The 16,973-nt window shown below is 43.4% G+C and overlaps 1 protein-coding gene across 1 annotated transcript in view; it reads left to right on the forward strand.

Moving 5' to 3' along the window:
• The window catches only part of AGBL1 (ATP/GTP binding protein like 1), a 928,519-nt gene that overhangs the window by 39,389 nt on the left and 872,157 nt on the right, over positions 1-16,973 (forward strand). The gene's annotated exons all lie outside the window — the stretch shown is intronic.

A 16,973-nucleotide genomic window follows, 5' to 3' on the forward strand; every position in this document is an offset into this window, starting at 1 on the left:
TGCTGTCATATTAAACAGCCATATCTAGATTTCTTATCACATTGACATTGTTACCACCCTCCTAAGGAGTGTCAGTGTAATCTTTCTTCTCATATTTACCTGCAGGAATTCTTTTAGAAGCGGGCTCTCAGCTTGTTCTGGGTGGGCTCAGTTCTATATCTAGGGGTGCTGCTTAGGCTATATAAGAGTTGCTCTTAATTGAGGTGTTGGGGACCCCCTGTTCATCTTGCCCCTCCCTCTTGGCTTCTTTATGGGGTGAAGGCTGGTAGGGGAGAATGAGAAGAAAGTCTAAACACTCCAAATTGGAAGGTTGGATTTCAGAGAACAAAAATAATATTCAAGGCATCTTTCCCCTCTGTTTATGCTGACAAAAGGCTGTCTTTGTAAGAACTCTGCGGCATCAAGCGCACTGTTGGCCCTCTGCAAATCAGCACCAATGACAACATTATAATTACATTTCAAAAACAAAGGCAGCGAGAAACTGCATTTTAAGTATCCTTTATTTGGTTGCTCTGGGGGTGTCTGTGTAAATTCAGTGCTGGAGAGCAGGTGCAGAGATTAAAAATACACTCAGGGGAATATCCTAGCCATCCGATGTGGTTCAGACTCTGTGCTTCCCACGCAGGGGACATGTGTTCAATCCCTGGTCTTGGAACTCAGATCCCACCTGCTGTGCAATGCGACCAAGAAAATATTTTAAAAAATGTATTTGCTCAAAAAAAAATCTAGAACCCAGTACCTTGTTTTCTGTCATATCCATCTTGAATATTAATGCTTTTCTGGAGGCCTAGACATTAAGGAGGGGTGATGAGGTGGGACAGGAGAATTCCTCTTCTTTTGGGTTCTATAATAGCACAATAAACCAAGGATGAGGAAGACTAAAGCTTTTGGGGGAGGGTGGAGCTAGAAAGCAAATTTGTACTAATAACCAATGACCAATTTCTCATGTACTCAGAGCATTAACCAGCTGTTTAGAAAGGGTCTCCTAAGGTAGGCATAATCATGTGTGTGTGTGTGCTCAGTTGCTCAGTTGTGTCTAGCTCCTTGCAACTGCGTGGACTAGAGCCCGCCAGGGTCCTCTGTCCATGGAACTTCCCAGGCAGGAATACTGTAGTGGGTTGCCGTTTCCTCCTCCAGGGGATCTTCCTGAAGGCATAATCATAGCAACCCCCATTTTAGCATCCACTATTTGCAGGCAGGCTTCCGGGTAGTTCATTGCCATGGTTTCTCATTTCCACACGAAGATGCTGCGAGAATATCGTGTATTCTCTGGGAGTCTCTGAGAGGGCACGCAGAGGGGAGGGGTGCACAGCCAGTAAGTGGCAAAACCAAGATCCAACCCTTTAGGCTCTGAAGTCTTCGCTAGTTGCTCCAGGTGGCATCTCACCTCTGACTTGATGAGGGTTCATTTCTTAAAATTGGAGTATGATTGCTGTACAAAGATGTGTTAGTTTCTGTTGTACAATGAAGTGAATCAGCCATGCGTGCATGCTAAGTCGCTTTGGTCGTGTCCAACTCTTTGTGTCCCTGTGGGCCACAGTCCACCAGGTTCCTCTGTCCATGGGATTCTCCATGCAAGAATACTGGAGTGGGTTGCCGTACCCTCCTCCAGGGGATCTTCCTGACCCAGGGATTGAACCTGCATCTCTTATGTCTCCTGTACTGGCAGGCGAGTGCTTTACCACTAGTGCCACCTGGGAAGCTGGAAACAGCCTTGTGCATACATACATCCTCTCCCTCCTGGACCTCCTTCCTACCCCAGGCTCCCATCTCACCCCACCCCACATCCCTCCCCTCTAGGTCATCATGGAGCACTGACCTGAGCTCCCTGTGCCGCACAGCATCTTCCCACTAGCTATCTGTTTAACATGCGGCAGAGTCTGCCTGTCAATGCAGGAGACGTGGGTTCAGTCCCTGGCTCAGGAAGATCCCCTGGAGGAGGAAATGGAAACCCATGCCAGTATTCTTGCCTGGAGAATCCCATGGACAGAGGAGCCTGGAGGGCTACAGTCCATGGGGTCGCAGAAGAGTCAGACAGGACTTAGAGGCCACACAGCAACAACAACACTTGAGTTCACTCTTCCTTCCTGTGATCAATTAGTTTCTCCTGGCTCTTTCTGCTGACTCTCCTCACATGCTGCCAGTAGTTCTGGAGTTTAACATGACAAAGTCATGACACCAGAGAGAGATACCAGCTTCGACAGCCCAGAAAAACAGATTGACTGGTTCAGCTGAGCCAGCAGGAAGGTTAAGTTGTATAAATATATGGCTGAATCACAGTGGCCAGTGGATAGGAATCCCACATAAAATTGGAATAGGGCAGAGGAGGTCTATGAGGACTGTGGCAAGTGTGAGTATATATATTTGTGTGCACACTGCATGGGTGTCTGTATGTAGAAAATGGGTAGACAAAAGATGCAGACCAAAGTGCATCTGGACAGATTGCAGGGGTCTTCTGATTGTGTGCATCCTGGAAAGGGCATAAGTTGGCCATGTGACTACTTTTTTGGAAGGATTTTTTTTTTTTAATGTGACCATTTTACAAGTCTTTATTGAATTAGTTACAATATTGCTTCTGTTTCACGTTTTGGTTTTTTGGCCATAAGGCATGTGGGATCTTAGTTCCCCAACCAGGGATGGAACACATACCCCCTGCATTGGAAGGCGAAGTCTTAACCATTGTAGGGGAAGCCCCTCACAATACCACTTTTAATCCTGTCACCAAGGCTGGCTCCCCACAAGAGATAAGAGAGTGAGGGTTTCGGTGATGGTGGAAGGAAAGCCATGGAAGAGAAGAGTTTGTTCATAACCTGTTCTCAGCATCAATTCTGAGCATTGGCTAACTATTAAAAAAGCAAAGCCTACTTTTGCAGATCATCTTTTACCTTCCTTTGTGTATCCTTGGAACTCTAGTACAAGTTCCAATGTCCTTTTGCCCTTCATATGATAAATGAACTCCGTTTTGATCTCAGCAAGACAGCAATGAGCAGTAGTGTGAAGTGAGATCCCAAGTCCCTGCCCAGGAATTGAACCTAAGTAGCCTGGATGAGGAGAAGGCAATGGCACCCCACTCCAGTACTCTTGCCTGGAAAATCCCATGGACAGAGGAGCCTGGTGGGCTGCAGTCCATGGGGTCGCTAGGAGTCGGACACGACTGAGCGACTTCACTTTCACTTTTCACTTGCATGCATTGGAAAAGGAAATGGCAACCCACTCCAGTGTTCTTGCCTGGAGAATCCCAGGGACGGGGGAGCCTGGTGGGCTGCCGTCTCTGGGGTCGCACAGAGTCCGACTGTGTGACGACTGAAGCGACTTAGCAGCAGCAGCAGCAGCAGCCTGGATGAGGACCAGGAATCCTAGCCACCAGACCAGCAAGGGCTAGAGGCTAGAAGCTATTTTCCCCTGGATCATTGTCCCCAATGAAAATGCATTTCTCAAGGAGGCAGAAACTGTAAATGCAGGTACAAGGTTTGTTATTAGGGGCAGAGCCCAACAACAAATGGGAGAGCACACAGAGAAAGGGTTTCATTAGCAGAGATAGAAGCAAGGCAGAAACGCACACCCAGAATAAAAGGCTGTGGGCGGCCCCCTAGTGAGGAGGAGCACAGTGAAGAGGGGGTTGAGTCATTTATATAGATCAGTACTTCTGGTTCTTTGCCTTCCTTCAGGCCAATTACCTGCTTTCTTTTTCCACACCTGACCTACCCTGGGACCCTCCCCTGGGTGTGCACACTCCTCTCAGCCAACATGGGTCTGGAAGTGAAGGCTTCTGGGAGGAGCAAGACTCATTATAGCCTGGTGTTATCCCTTGACTTTTGACCCACAAGGAGGCTTTCTGTGCCTGTGTAGTGTCTCCTCTGTCCCAAAAGAGAGGGGAATGGAGATCAGATCCCTGAATCCTTTACTCAAACAGGGTTTTACCCCACTTTGTCCCTGCCGTGACTGTTATCTTGACTACTGCCATGACTATTACCTTAAGGTGTTCACAAGAGACAAACACTGGCTGTTTACCTTGTTTGTGTTCTTACTTCCATTTCAGAGGGCAAACAGGAGGCTGATTGTAAATGTCTTAACTGGAGCCCACTTATCTCTTGTCTCAGAAAATGCTAACATTTGTAAGTATCCAGCCCAAAGCCCATTTCTTTGCGGCCCGTGAAATACAAACAGGAGGCCAGCTGTAAATGTCTAACTTGGAGCCCATCTATCTTCTACATCAATTGGTTTCAAGGCAAAGTTCTATCATCATCTCCCTAAATTCTTCTCTGTAACAGCCTCTGTTACTCCGAAAGCTAAGCTAAGTGATGTTTCCATATTACTTAGTGGCCTAAGTATTATGGGCTTAAGTCTTCAGAAAGCAGCAGGAAAGAGCCAATTTTCACCCCAAGTTGGATCTGTTTCTTTGACTTTAATCTTTGCTTTCAGTTGTTCTTTGTTATCATAGTATATACAAAAGAAAAAAAATACATTGGTGTGGAATATTTTGAAAACAAATTTGATCATTCCTTTTAAATAGAGATTAGGAGACATATAAATTTGTCAATCACAAAGAAATACCCCCAGTCTAAGGATTTGTTGTTGTTTTTCAGTCACTAATTTGTGTCTGACTCTTTGTGACCCCTTGGACTATATATAGCCTGTCAGACTCCTCTGTCTGTGGGATTTCTCAGGGAAGAATACTGGAGTGGGTTGTCATTTCCTTCTCTAGGGGATCTACCCGACCCAGGGATCAAACTTGCATCTCCCTGCATTGACAGGTGGTTTTTTTTTTTTTTACCACTGAGTCACCAGGAAAGCCTGAGCCTAAGGATGACCTTCTTTAAAATTAGAATTTCAAACAGTGGTGTAAGCTGCTTTGGGAGATGCTGGATTCCTTGTCTTTGGATGTATTTTAAAAAAAAAAAAAGATGAGGAAATTTATCATTTGTGTGTTGTATGGGTTATCTCGGGCTTCCCACATGGTACTAATGGTAAAGAGGCTGCCTGCCAATGCAGGAGACTTTAGAGATGCAGATGTTCCCTGGGTTGGAAATATCGCTGCAGGAGGGCATGGCAACCTACTCCAGCATTCTTACCAGGAGAATCCCCATGGACAGAGCAGCCTGGTGGGCAATTGTCCATAGGGTCGTGAAGAGTCAGACTTGACTGAAGAGACTTAGCACAGCACAGAACATGGGTTATTTCATGCATTTGACAATAGTCAGATTAGAGAACTTCTAAAGTCCGAGATTCTAATCTGTTAGTAGAATTCTCATGGATTTCAAGGGGAACCCATGTTTCTAAAAGTGTCTGCTATGTTGAGAGCCAGAATGCACTTTTCTGCAGCCCTGTTTCAGCCAGCCTAGACCTCAAAGGCAGCCTTTCAGAGGTTAATCTTTGAATACATTGTTAGGCTTACTTACACTTTTCAGGTTGACAGATGAGTTTTCGTTCCACAATGTATCTAGTGATGCCTAATGTAGTCACTGCACAATTAGCATTAAATTAGTTATAGGATGAAATGAAACAAATTTGGCTTTTTGAAAAGGGGGATTTTCTTACAAGGTCCAACTTGAGAGAAAGAAAGCCAGAGAATATTTCAACTCAAAAAGCAATTTACTTTGAAAAGGAAGTAGGAAAATTGCAGCCCATCATACCTAATTACTGCACACATTTGTGCTTGAATGCGAGCTGTCTCTCCAAGGAATGGTCTCCAAGTTCCTTACACTTCTCTCAGCAGCCAGAATCCACTGCTGATGGCAAAACAGTCATTGGAGCAACACGATTTTGTCCATTTCCTGACACGGTCGAAGGAAGTGCTGACAGAATGCTGTAGAAAGTCTTGATCTAAGTGAAGTAATGGGCCTGCGATGATGAAAAATAGGATGGGACAGAATGTAGATATTTTCATGAAAGCTGAATGCATTGAATGGATTTCCCCCTCAAGGTCAAGGGTTCAAAGAATTTTTGTAGATACTACCCCTTTCAGGAGATGGAGCTTAATTTCACCCTCTCAGCTTGTGTAGGTTAGACAAGTGACTTGCTTTTCCAAAAGGTAGAAAGGGAACCATAGTAACTTCCGATTGGAGAAAACTGACAAATGTCAGTTTATCCAAGTGTTGAATCATGTTATCATACACCTCTGATAGATGATGGGAAGGGAAGTTCCCTTCTGAAGACTTATAAACTTGGCTAATGAAGGGGAGAGAAGGAGGCGACAGAGGATGATCTAGTTGGATGGCATCACAGACTCAGTGGACATGAGTTTAAGCAAACTCTGGGAGATAGTAAAGGACAGAGGAGACTGGTGTCCTGCAGTCCATGGAGTCCCAAAGAGTCAGACACAACTTAGCGACTGAAAAACAACCAAAGATCAGGGACCATTCTAGAGGGCACCCTTTCAGTACTTCTCAAAACTGTCAAGGTCATGGGAAAAAGGAAAGGTTGAGAAACTGTCACAGACCAAAAGAGACTGGAGAAATGACAACTAAATGCAATGTGATAACCTAGTTGGGAATTTGGCACAGAATGAAGACGTTAGTATAAAAATTGGCCAAATCCAAGAAGATCTAGAGGCTAGTTAATAATGTACCAATGTCAGTGTCTTAGTTTTGACAAATGTGCCGCACCATTATAAGATGTCAGCAATGGGGAAAGAAGGTGACAGGGATCTCTGCAACTTTTCTGCCAATCAAAATTATTCTAGGGGGACTTCCCTGGCAGTCTAATGGTTAAGACTGTGCTTCCAATGCTAGGGGCGCAGGTTCAATCCCTGGTCAGGGAACTAAGATCCCACATGCCCTGTGTTACGGCCAAAACATAAAAAGAAAAAACCCAAAACAAAAAATTATTCTAAATTTAAAAGGTTTATGAAAAAGTTTCAAGGATTTTATTCTCTATGAAGATTTCTCTTCCATTTCATTAGTGGACTTCATCCATGCCTTTGATACTGACTCATCAGATTGTTTTCAGGAAATCAATGTATTCCTTACAAAGGATGTCTGCATTTCTAATCCTGTGGCTCAAACACCAGACTTCTGAAATGAATTTCTTATGACTAAAAGATTAGACTGATCATTCAGCATCTAATGCTTGACAATTGACCATGGAAACTCTGAAAATCACTCAGAAGGTCGTTAATGCTTAATCTAATTATATATTAACTTAAAACAGTCTGTAATGACAAGACACAGTTATAACTACCCTTGGTAAATGGGCATAAAACTGGTTGATGTTCAAATGATAGACTTTATTTTATAGAGAATAAAAGAGACTTTGGAACTAATTTGATCAAACATCCCGCCAAAGTACAACAATCCCTTTATATAAATTGATTGATTGAATTGATTGATTGAAGGCTCCTTGATTTTGCTTATCCAGTTAATTCGTGTCTTCCTGATGGGAGAGGAAAAAAACTTCAATTTTTAATCATGGAAAATCTGGTGCTTTATTTACACAATTGGATGACTTCCTTCGAGAAGATTAAAGCCAAAACTTGAGACAGAGTTAGAAATAATTCATAAGGTTTTCTTTTTTTCTAATTTTATTTTATTTTTAAACTTTACATAATTGTATTAGTTTTGCCAAATATCAAAATGAATCCGCCACAGGTATACATATGTTCCCCATCCCGAACCCTCCTCCCTCCTCCCTCCCCATACCATCCCTCTGGGCCGTCCCAGTGCACCAGCCCCAAGCATCCAGCATCGTGCATCGAACCTGGACTGGCAACTCGTTTCCTACATGATATTTTACATGTTTCATTGCCATTCTCCCAAATCTTCCCACCCTCTCCCTCTCCCACAGAGTCCATAAGACTGTTCTATACATCAGTGTCTCTTTTGCTGTCTTGTACACCGGGTTATTGTAACAATTCATAAGGTTTTAAGAAGAGATTTCCACCTTGAAATTGAGATAGTCATGGCTAACCAAAATAAACGTTGCTTCTATTTAGAAAGAACTTCTTACCTCCTCAGCATACATCTCTACCATTTACTTTTTTAGAAGATTTATTGATTTATTTGTATTTGGCTGTGCTGGGTCTCTGTTGCTGCATGCAGGCTTTCTCTAGTTGCAGAGTGGGGGCTACTCTGTAGTCGTGGTGCACGGGCTTCTCGTTGCGGTGGCTTCTCCCGTTGAGGAGCACGGGCTCTAGGGTGCGCGGGCTTCCGTGGCTGTGGTTTGTGGTCTCAGTAGCTGGGGCTCAAGGGCTCTAGAGCACAGGCTCAGTAGGTGTGGCACATGGGCTTAATTACTCCAGGGCGTGTGGGCTCTTCCCGGACCAGGGATCGAACTCATGTTCCTTGCATTGGCAGGTGGATTCTTAACCGCTGGACCACCAGAGAAGCCCCCATTTTATTTTCATAATGAAGATTTTCACAATTACATTTTCTCCCCTTCTCACACACTTTTCCCAGAACTCCTATTAGTCATTCTCATATACTGAATTCAGTATGGACATGGATAAAATGTCAGTATTTTTGTGTCTAGCTACTGCTTATGTAGGAAGTCACGACTCTCTGTGACTGTACTTCTTGGTGACTTTCAAGCAGTAATTTTCCTTTCATTTCTCTTCAACCTGTAGCTTCATTTAATAATGTGTTAAAGAGAAATTCCTACTGGTGGGAAATGAACCTTCTCTGGAAGGCAGGGAGATGCCACTGCATCCCTGTGAACCTGTGTACCAGCCATGTCTCTCAGATTCCTTGAAAAGATGCAATCAAAAGCAACTTCCATCATCATGATATTTGGTAATTTCAACATAAAGCTGAGTTCCAGAAAGGCGAATTGAAACAAATGTGTCCTCCTTAAGAGGGAGCATTTAGCTAAGAGCTTGCTGAATATCTCCTTAGTTCTTGGAATTCAGCCCTGGCAGTTACAAGAGAGTTGCCTGATGTCCTCTTTGTGGTTTATGTGATTCTACACAGCTGCAGACACTTTTCTGGACTATTAAAATTGTGACTTACCTGACTACTTGCCAAATATCCAGGGCCTGTTTGCTGAATCTTTTGATAGACCATTCTTCTCCCACTGGCCTTTTACAGTCTCTGACCCTTGAAGCCTTGAAGGTGGAACCATAGCCTCTACCCTTTGTAGCTCTTTTTAAAATTATCTTTCCCATTTATTTAATCTCTCAACTCTCATCAGTTTTTATAACCCAGCCTGCTAACATTGTTTTTCCAGAATCTTCTGGTTTCTTGGACATGAATATGAAAAAAAAAGAGATGTCAGTTTGTATCAGTATCTTCATCTCACCTTACCTCTGACCTGCTCCCTTGACTTCATGAAATATAAGTGAGATTCATGAGGTATGAGTGCTTGAAGAATCTCTTGTGAAATTATGAACAACCAAGAGGAATGTACTTCAAGAAGTCACCGTGTCCCCGTTAGAGTTCTCGGGTGACACCAGTGGATCTTAATAACTTCAGTGTGTGATTTCACATTTCCAAAGAGGTCTCCAAGATATTCCACAAATAGATGGGAGAGTCTGTGTGAATTTAATCATGTGTTAAAAAGAAATTTCTATTGGTAGGGAATGAACCTTCTCTGGGAGAATGATTTGCAACATACTCTCACTGATACATGTCACCTAATGATTACATTTTGAACCTCTTCATTCACCAAAGAGATCAACAAGATCTGTGATAGAGATACAGATGAAAAATACATTATTAACTAAGTGATCTTTAAAGTGAAAGTGAAGGTCACTTAGTTGTGTCTGACTCTTTGTGACCCCATGGACTGGAATTCTCCAGGCCAGAATGCTGGAGTGGGTAGCCTTCCCTTCTCCAGGGGATCTTCCCAACCCAGGGATCGAGCCCAGGTCTCCCACATTGCAGGCGAATTCTTTACCAGGTGAGCCACAAAGGAAGCCCAAGAATACTGGAGTGGGTAGCCTATCCCTTCTCCAGCAGATCTTCCTGACCCAGGAAGTGAACCAGAGTCTCCTGCATTGCAGGTGGAGTCTTTACCAACTGAGCTATGAGGGAAGCCTAAGTAGTCTTTGGGTGTCCTGAAAATGAAGCTATAGAATATTCGGAAAGATAAATAACATTACTAACTTATTTCAAAACTGCTTTTTGTTGAGCAGTTGCACTGGGGTGAGAGGGGTACTCCCCAGGTCGCATGGTGGTAGAGAATCCACCCGCCAATAGAGCAGACCCAGCTTTGACCCCTGGGTTGGGAAGATCACCTGGGGAAGGAAATGGCAACCTAGTCCAGTATTCTTGCCTGGAAAATTCATGGACCAGGGAGCCTGGCAGGCTATCGTCCATGGAGTTGTGAGGAGTCAGACACTACTGAGCACGCACGCATCTGTGGCTATAATTAATATAACAAATCTTGAAACAAACTCCATTGCAGCTGCCCACATAGCACTGAGATTCCTGGATATATTTGGTTGGAAGCATTTTGCTTTGAAGATGAGAATGACTAGGATGGAAACCACAGTTGAGGTTCCTCAGAGGTGTTTGGCCTGGGGCAGCTGGTCCAACAAGCTCATGAAGTGGCTTGAGATCCTTCTGAGAAGTGCCTCCTGTGATGAAGAGGGTATGCTATTTAGATAGGATGAGTAATCGCTTTTCATAGAAACTTAAAGCTGAGTATTGACAGGCATTTTCTGAGGTGCTCACCAGCACTCTGGCCTCCAAATAAGGAAACAACTACTGGAATTATTATTTTTTTTAATATTTATTTGTTTATTTGGGTGCATTGAGTCTTAGTTGTGGCATGAGGGATGTTCGCTGTGTCATGCAGGATCTTTCCTTGCTACTCAGGGACTCTTCATACATGGGCTTAGTTGCCCCTCGGCATGTGGGGTCTTAATTCCCTGATCAGGGATTGAACCCAAGTTCCCTGCCTTGCAAGGCAGAGTCTTAATTACTAGACCACCAGTGAAATCCCTACTGGAAGTATTAATGTTCAGCCTTTGGTATTTTTGCTTTTAGCTGTTGATGACTATTTTCTATGCTGTAACTCACCCAGAAGTGTAAGGACTTTGTGATTTCAACTTTGGTCGTAGGTTGTATGATATACTGACTCCTTCTTGTTGTTACTGTTTCTATTTTTTCTTATAAAGTAATGTGCTTATCGTTGAATTTGAACTTTTGGTTCTTCGCGAAAGGTGTACTGGAAACCAGAGTCAACCTTTCATGAGTGGGGTGGGTCCTCACACAGGAAATAAGAATTGGAAAATTGCCTTTGATGCAGGGTGGTATATCCAGTGTCTCCTGATCTTGCTTATTTTGGTCTGTAGTTAGCAAGTTTAGACAGAATGGAGGGAAAGATGGCGTCCTCTAGCAGGAGGCCAGCCAAGGGCATGATGGGAGATCCTACCTGTTGGGAAACCATAGAGGAAGTTGAGGAGACTGCACTCTGTCAGAGCCCAGCTAGCCATCTACCAGATCTACTTCCTCTTCCTTTAATACAGCTGCTGGAGTTGTGTGCACAGTTCATGTCCTGATTCTGGAATATGCTATCCTAGCAGCTTGGGAGGGAGGTGAATACCCATGAGCAGGAGAATTAATCTTAGAGTTGCAGTTGCCCCTCTCCACATGATGGTCCCCAACCCATCCTTACAAGCTGAACTTACAGATTTGGGCCTTATTTTTATTAATGGAGGCAGGGCGTTTTTATATAGTATATGCTAACTCATCCATCGGAGAAGGCAATGGCACACCACTCCAGTACTCTTGCCTGGAAAATCCCATGGATGAAGGAGGCTGGAAGGCTGCAGTCCATGGGGTCGCTGAGGGTTGGACACGACTGAGCAACTTCACTTTCACTTTTCACTTTCATGCATTGGAGAAGGAAATGGCAACCCACTCCATTGTTCTTGCCTGGAGAATCCCAGGGACGGGGGAGCCTGGTGGGCTGCCGTCTATGGGGTCACACACAGTCGGACGCAACTGAAGCGACTTAGCAACTCATCCATATGTCTTTTTCTTATCTCTTTAAGCCAAAGAGTTCATCTACTAGAGATGAGGAAGCAATTTATACTTACACAGCAGAATGAAAGGAGTTGGGACATATAACTATTATGTCTACTAATTTTACTCATACCAAACTTTAGTTAAGCAAACTTTTCATAGACTGAGGGAGCTATGAGAGCTGAGACCTTATTGGCTTCTTTACAAAGGCCTCCCTGGCATGTTTACAACCCAATACATGTCTTCCGATTATGTTAGTTTGCTGCTTTGAGCCAATCACGGGAAAATCAGGGAAAATATTGGAAATAAAACAAAGAGGAAATCTTACTCTTTACCTATTAGAATGCACTGGGTGTTTTCTTTCAGTATAACAGAATCAACCATTTTACACAGAGGATAATTATTAATCATTCAAAAATAGATGTAATGTCCCATGTAAGAGCAAAGCCATGCCTTTATTTTAATTCTTGGTTGATTGTCTTAGTTTCCAGCAGGTGAGTAGCTGGTGGCATCCACTATAGAATGAAATCTGCCAAATTCAACTAGTTTGCAATTTAACCAAGTGTGTGTACGTGTGTGTTTATGAATCTGATTGACCTTACCTCTGATCCAGAACTCTAGTGCTGGCTGTGAATGCAAGAAGAAAACAGACAGTTGTCTGGGAGAAGTAATTTGTGGGGTGACCAAAAGGATCCAGGACCCTATGTATCTCTGTGACTTGGCTTTTCACTGATCCTTGAAACAAGAAAAGCTTTATTTCTTTGATTTATGTTATTCTCATTAGATATACTGGGAGGGATATTGTGTTACACAGGAATTAGTCACTAATTCATTAGTAGAGTGGTTCTTGACCAGTGCCAGTTTTGAATTTGGCAGTGTTGTTCAGTTTTCACAACTAGGGGGAGTGGGAGTTGGGTGGGCTACACATTGGCATCCAATGAATACAAACCAGGGATGCCGCTGAACACCTGATGATGCACTTTTAAGAAAATTTACAATTGGGCCCTGTACCATCCCACATCCTCAGTAGCTCCTCTTGAACAACTTTTGTCCATAATGATTAAAGTATTAATATTTTTATTATTATTAAAATTGAATATTTAAATTAAAAAATTTTTTTTCTTTTCTCAGTTAATCAACTTTCAGTTATTAAAGTTGAGTAAGGAACATCACCATTCCTTGCTGTGGCACAGGTTATAAACTTAAATGGAATTTACCTGCACCACCAAATGTTTCAACTTTAAAAAATAAAAGGAGAGTACAAGTGACTGTTTAGTTCTAGAAAATTTGAGCAACGTGTTCATAACAATGGCTGTGGTTGCCAGAAAGTGTGTCATTTACGCTTCTCTGGTTGCAGCGAGCGGGGGCTGCTCTTCATTGCAGGGTGAGGGCTTCTCACTGCGGTGACTTCCCTTGTTGGGGAGCACAGGCTCTAGGGCGTGGGGGCTCAGTAGTTGTGGCACACGGTCTCAGTTGCTTCTGCAAGCCGTGTGTTACTCCGGGATTCGTGACCTCCGGAGGAGAGGATTTCCATCTGGGGTCAGAGACGAGGCTTGACTACTTGGAGCTTTTTGTGCAGCAGAGTTTTTATTAAAGTGTAATAGAGATAGGGAAAGCTTTTGACATAGACATCAGAAGGGGACAGAAAGAAGGCCCCTTTGCTAGTTTTTAGCAAGGCATTTTATGTCTGTTAGTGAGCTGCTAATCAGATAAGAGAGACACCTCAAGGCTGAGGGAGTTTCACCAGGCCCCTCTCCCACAATATGCATTTCTGAGATAGGATGGCATGAGGTGTGTCATCCCTGGCCATAAACAATTGACACAAATACTGGTTTGTTGATCCATTATTAGCTCAACGTTTGAGAAAAGGAAAAAAAAAAAAAGGTTAGTCGTCATAGGCAGTCGTCACAGACAGAACCAGTTTCATCTACAGTGAAGGGAAGAAAAAAAAATGTTTACCACTTGCAGTTTATTTCCTCCTGCCACTTGGGGACTTCTGGCCTTCCTACCTGTTACCTTCTCACTTCTCGGCATGTGGAAGTTTCCCATACCAGGGATCGAACCCGTGACTCCTGCATTGGCAGGCAGATTCTTTACCACTCAGCCACCAGAGAATGCTCATTTACCTTTAGATACTGTTAATGTGTCATGCATGCAAATGGGACGGTGGAAATGTGACTAAAGTGGGGGCTGTAACTGCCATGCTGGCAGAGTTGCCTTCTACCCTACCAGCTCAAAAGTTCAATCTGTTTTCATTTAGAGTATATATATAAAAAATGTGTCTGTTAAACAGCCTGACTCTGATTTAGCCTCTTCAGATACTCTTGTGCTGTACAACAGTGGTTCTCTCTGTAAATGCTATGTATTTTGAGGATACACAAAAAATTATGATGTGTACAGGATAATGTTTCCTACCAATCAGATGTCCATTTGTTACTGTGTTTGTTAAAAACCCTTTATCTCTTGTTGTTATGAACCTCACTTAAAACTGAAAAAAAAAAGAGGGCTTCTCTGGTGGCTCAGTGTTAAAGAATCTACCTGCCAATGCAGGGGACATGGGCTTGATCCCTGGTCCAGGAAGATCCCACATGCCAAGAGATGGCTAAACCCATGCACCACAGCTATTGAACCTGTGCACCCTAGAGCCCATGCTGTGCAGCAAGAGAAACCACCGCATTACGAAGCCTGCACACCGCAACTAGAGAGGGGTCCCCACCTGGTGCAACTAGAGAAAGCCCACGTACAGCAGCAAAGACCCAGAGCAGCCATAGATAAATACATAAATCTAAACAAACAAAAAAAATCCTACAGCATAAGTCGGCACTCCATCTTCACCTCAACAAATAATTATCTGGCCCCAAGTATCAATAGTATCGAGTTTGAGAAACCAGACCTTAGTGTAAGCTAATTCATTGGCAAATCCTTTAGAGAAAATAGTTGGCAGAGTGGAAGGTTTTGAGAGAGAATGGGCAGGGTGGCCAGAAAGGCATTAGAAGAAAAGTGTGAAAATGGGAGATAAGTGTTGGGATTCATCATCACCCGGACGTCGGCATCTGTGAACTGAAAGGGAAAGAATCTCTCCCTGGGAAAAATGCCAAATGTAAGAGCTGTTTTTTTTTAAAATGGCAGAGTGCTGCCTTAAGTTCACAAAGGTGAGGAGAGGTCGTGGGAGGGAGGGCACACACAGGAGTGGCAAGAGCAGGGATCCTGGACCTGAAGTTAACACTGGCCTCTTTCTGGATTACTCTGGATCTTGAGGGATATCTTTGAGAGAGCATCATGCACTGCTTGAGGTTTCCAAGGGCATATCTGTCCTCTGAGACCCTTGAGCGCTTTTCCAGAAAATGAACAGATGCCATCTCTTGCTCTCTCATCTCTCATTTTCAGTCTGATTCATGTTTAAGCAGCCACTCTTGGCCTACAGCGCCCAAACTAGAAAGTTAACCTGTTAGCCTGAAGATCTTCTCTTTGGCCCAGTCTGACCTCATCAAATGCCACAGGGTCATAATGTTGGGAGGGACCTGAGAAGCCATCTCTTCTTGTTCTCTTAGTTGAAGAATGAGGAAAGCAAGTAAAGGCTAGAGAAGGTAAACGATGTCTCTAAAGTTGTAAAGGAAGAGTTGGGTGAGAAGTGGGTCTACTGTCTCCTCATCTGACGTTTTCTGTGCTGTCACGTGGTCTCTCACAAAAACCAATGAAATAAGCTCCTAAAATCTTTGTGATATTTCAGAGTTTAAAAGGTCTAGGTCCTTCTCATTTTCTTTTACTGTCATGCGTTCCAAATTCTGGTTTTTGGAAATCAAACTTTCAACGCATTTTTTAATAGATCTACTTTTGAGATGGGTTTATATTTCAGTTACTACTACTGCATAACGAATGACCCCAATATCAGTGGCTTAAAGCAAACATTTCATTTTTCTCACAGTTTGGAAGGGACTCGGCAGGGTAGTTCTTGGTTGGTGTCTGTTGTGTGTTGTATTGGAAGCCATCTGGGGATGCAATTATCTGAAGGTTCAGCTGATCTGGATAGCCAAGATTTCTTGCTGCTATGGGTCACAGCTGATGCTGAGTGATCCCTATGGAGCTGCTCAAATTGGGGCTGTCTATCACAGCTTCCCTGGTGGCTCAGTTGTAAAGAATCCATCTGCCAATGCAAGAGACACAGGGTTTTAATCCCTGGATTGGGAAGATTCCCCTGGGGAAGAAAATGACAACCGACTCCTTTATTCTTGCCTGGGAAATCCTATGGACAGAGGAAACTGATGGGCTATAGTCCATGGGATTGCAAAGGGTCAGACACAATTTTGTGATTAAATAACAACAATGGGAGGTGAATGTAGTGTGGGCATCTTCACATCATGGCTGCTTTAGGGGATCCAGTACTTGCGCATGGCAGGTCAGGGCCCCAGATGCAAGATCCCAGTGACCTAAGTAGAGTTTCATCACTTTTTATGGCTTAGCCGTGGAAGTTAAGCACTGTCACTTCTGCTACAGTCCTTATTGGTACCAATAAGAACTGCTACCTTATTGGTAATAAGGGGGTCACTTGGCCAAGATTCAAGAATATGGGCCATAGATACTACCTCTTAGTCTTTCTCTCTCTTTAGTTGCTAAGTCATGTCCAACTCTTGCGACCCCCATTGACTGTAACCCGCCAGGCTCTTCTGTCCACGGGATTCTCCAGGCAAGGATACTGGAGTGGGTTGCCATTTCCTTCTCCAGGGAATCTTCCTTACAGGGATTGAACCTGGGTCTCCTGCATTGTAGGCAGATTCTTTACCAATTGAGCTATGAGGGAAGCCCGCCTCTTGGTCGTAGGTATGATAAAACATTTATAGGCATGTTTTAAACTTGTCAGTTTGTTCTCTAGAATCAGAGAGTTTCCACTAAAGAAACATTAGTTACTTTGAAAGTGATTTTTTTTTTTTCAAATTTAGTAGCTTTCAAAACTCAACTCAGAAAATAGGAAGAAAGGTTACTCTTGCTATCAAGGAAATTATTCCTTTGGCCGCGGTCTCCTCACTAGTACAGTAGGAATAAAAATATCAAAATTGCAAGACGATTTCAGGC

The sequence above is a fragment of the Bos indicus x Bos taurus genome, chromosome 21 (assembly GCF_003369695.1).
Source record: "Bos indicus x Bos taurus breed Angus x Brahman F1 hybrid chromosome 21, Bos_hybrid_MaternalHap_v2.0, whole genome shotgun sequence".
Lineage (NCBI taxonomy): Eukaryota > Metazoa > Chordata > Mammalia > Artiodactyla > Bovidae > Bos > Bos indicus x Bos taurus.